This window comes from Eptatretus burgeri, chromosome 12, assembly GCF_056783735.1.
Source record: "Eptatretus burgeri isolate ZD-2024b chromosome 12, Ebu_testis_v1, whole genome shotgun sequence".
Classification (NCBI taxonomy): domain Eukaryota; kingdom Metazoa; phylum Chordata; class Myxini; order Myxiniformes; family Myxinidae; genus Eptatretus; species Eptatretus burgeri.
The window spans coordinates 82,275,080-82,277,662 of record NC_140972.1 but is presented as its reverse complement, the minus strand read 5'-3'; positions in this window follow the sequence as shown (position 1 = coordinate 82,277,662).

The window sequence follows — 2,583 nt, the reverse complement described above, 5'->3', positions numbered from 1 at the left end:
GATGTTGCGAGTACCTGGACATAATCAAGGGCATCTCTTATGAACTGTGCAGTTTGTAGGGCTTTGGATGTAATGAGTTGGGTGACATGAGCTCCACAGTGAACATAATTGGCCAGCGGTTGGAGTTTTTTTGCTGTGCTTGACAGCCCTTGTACTTTCCGGATATGTTGCTTGCCCCCATCGTAAGTCTGCGCTCTAAGGTGTTGAATAGGGAGTTGACACCGAATTAGGACATCCTGAAGCATCTTACAAAGTGATACTCCTGTTGTTGATGATACTTGGTGGAGGCCGATGAGATCTTCTTGAACATCAAAGGAATCCATCACATAGCGCACAAACACCGACTCCTGCTCATCACCCTGAATATCTTGCGTTCCATCAGTTACGAGTCCGAACTGAGTGGAGATTTCATTCACGTTACTGCAGATATTTCTGAGGATGGCATGACTCATCAACTGTAGAATATCGTTCTGAATTTCTCCACTTGTGAACGTCATCTTCCTTGAAAGCCACGTCTTGTGGTTTACATCATCCTCGGCCCGCAACTGCAAGAGCATTTTGAAATTCCCTTCAGAGGCATCCTTCCCACGAATTGCAAAACCTTGTCGGGCTAAATATTGCAGTGAAGTGATAATCTTCAGAAGTGCTGACCGTGCAGATCTTTGCTCTTCTAGCAGTTTGCTGCTCAGCTGCACATGGACACCAGGTTGACTTCTGCGACATTTCAGATTTTCAGAGGCAAGCCGATGTGTGTTTGATCGTTCGTGTTGTCTGAATTGTTCTGTAGCCTTTTTCCAGTTCCGAAAGCCCTTTGAGACAAATGCGTCTTCTGCACAGCGGGCATGTTCGGTAAGTTTTTCACGAGAAGCGTCAAGTTTTTCACGAGAAGCGTCTGTACAGGTGTGACAGAGTAGACCGCCGATGCTCTGATCAAAATGAAGCCACGGAAAATCTTTGAACCACTGTTGTTGAAACTTCAACTTTCAGTTTGGCAGTATTTTGACTGGGATACAACTGACATCATGAGATTGAAAAGGCTGATCTGGGAAATTAGGCCGAGTACTCGCACATGCACCCTTTTCTGCTATCTTTTCCTTTGAATCGTCCACCTCTTTCTGGGAACTTGATTGCTCCAGGAGAGTGGTCGGGGATGTGCTACTTGATGCTGTCGCGAAAAACTCTGATATCCATATCCTCTATGAAACGAGAAGGGAATTACATTTCAGTTGAATAAATTTTGACATGTGAATTATAAGGGTTATTTTTACGTAACGGGGCATTTTTAAGGTCAACATACTTTTGGCTAGGTCACTATACATCCAGACACAATGTTGACATGTGATAAGCTTTGCATATTTCATGTATTACTAAAAGAGCGCCGATACGAGTTCAGTTCTTAATTTAGCATCTGAGCTCCCAATTTAGCATTCCATTACTCGCTTATTACTTTTATTACTTTTGGTTAGGGTCAGATACCGTGGTATTTTATTTCCTGGGATTATTAATATTCATCATTCTATTTAATCTGAATTTAATTAACCAATGAGTTAAAGTTGAGTGAGATGATTATGATATTATTGGTTCATAGTTAGCGTCGTCGTTAAAGATTGTGTTCTTGATTTGCATGCTATCAAAAGGGTTCACCAAAGGAATGAGCTAAAATCAGTTGTCATGTGAACATTTATGTAATTCTTTACCTCTCACAAACCACGAGACCAGGAGACGAGGGATTAAGATCTGTTGCCATCTGTACGTGCACTCTCGTCTTTACAATTATTGTACGTAGTTTGTTGATTTGTAAATATGTTCATCATTTCCACTAGTGCATGCCCGTACGTTTTGTTTAAGTATAGTGCGTGCCCGTACGTTTTGTTCAAGTATAGTGCGTGCCCGTACGTTTTGTTTAAGTATAGTGCGTGCCCGTACGTTTTGTTTAAGTATAGTGCGTGCCCGTACGTTTTGTTTAAGTATAGTGCATGCCCGTACGTTTTGTTTAAGTATAGTGCGTGCCCGTACGTTTTGTTTAAGTATAGTGCGTGCCCGTACGTTTTGTTTAAGTATAGTGCATGCCCGTACGTTTTGTTTAAGTATAGTGCGTGCCCGTACGTTTTGTTTAAGTATAGTGCATGCCCGTACGTTTTGTTTAAGTATAGTGCGTGCCCGTACGTTTTGTTTAAGTATAGTGCGTGCCCGTACGTTTTGTTTAAGTATAGTGCGTGCCCGTACGTTTTGTTTAAGTATAGTGCGTGCCCGTACGTTTTGTTTAAGTATAGTGCATGCCCGTACGTTTTGTTTAAGTATAGTGCGTGCCCGTACGTTTTGTTCAAGTATAGTGCGATATAAGTTAGAAAGGTGAAATAAACCATTTTGGTCGCGAAAGAGGCCCAGAACCGTTGCAGGGTCGACATGGTGAAGAAGAAGCTGACAATCCTCTATTTTATTTTCAACGCTGCATTTAAAATCTCTAATTTAATCATTCTAAATCACACAGTTTAATGAGACACCTTATTCTGTCGGTCTATTCTTCGTCCTTGTCCTCGTGAAAACGGAAAATTATTGGGATGATGGCGGAAGAGAAATTCC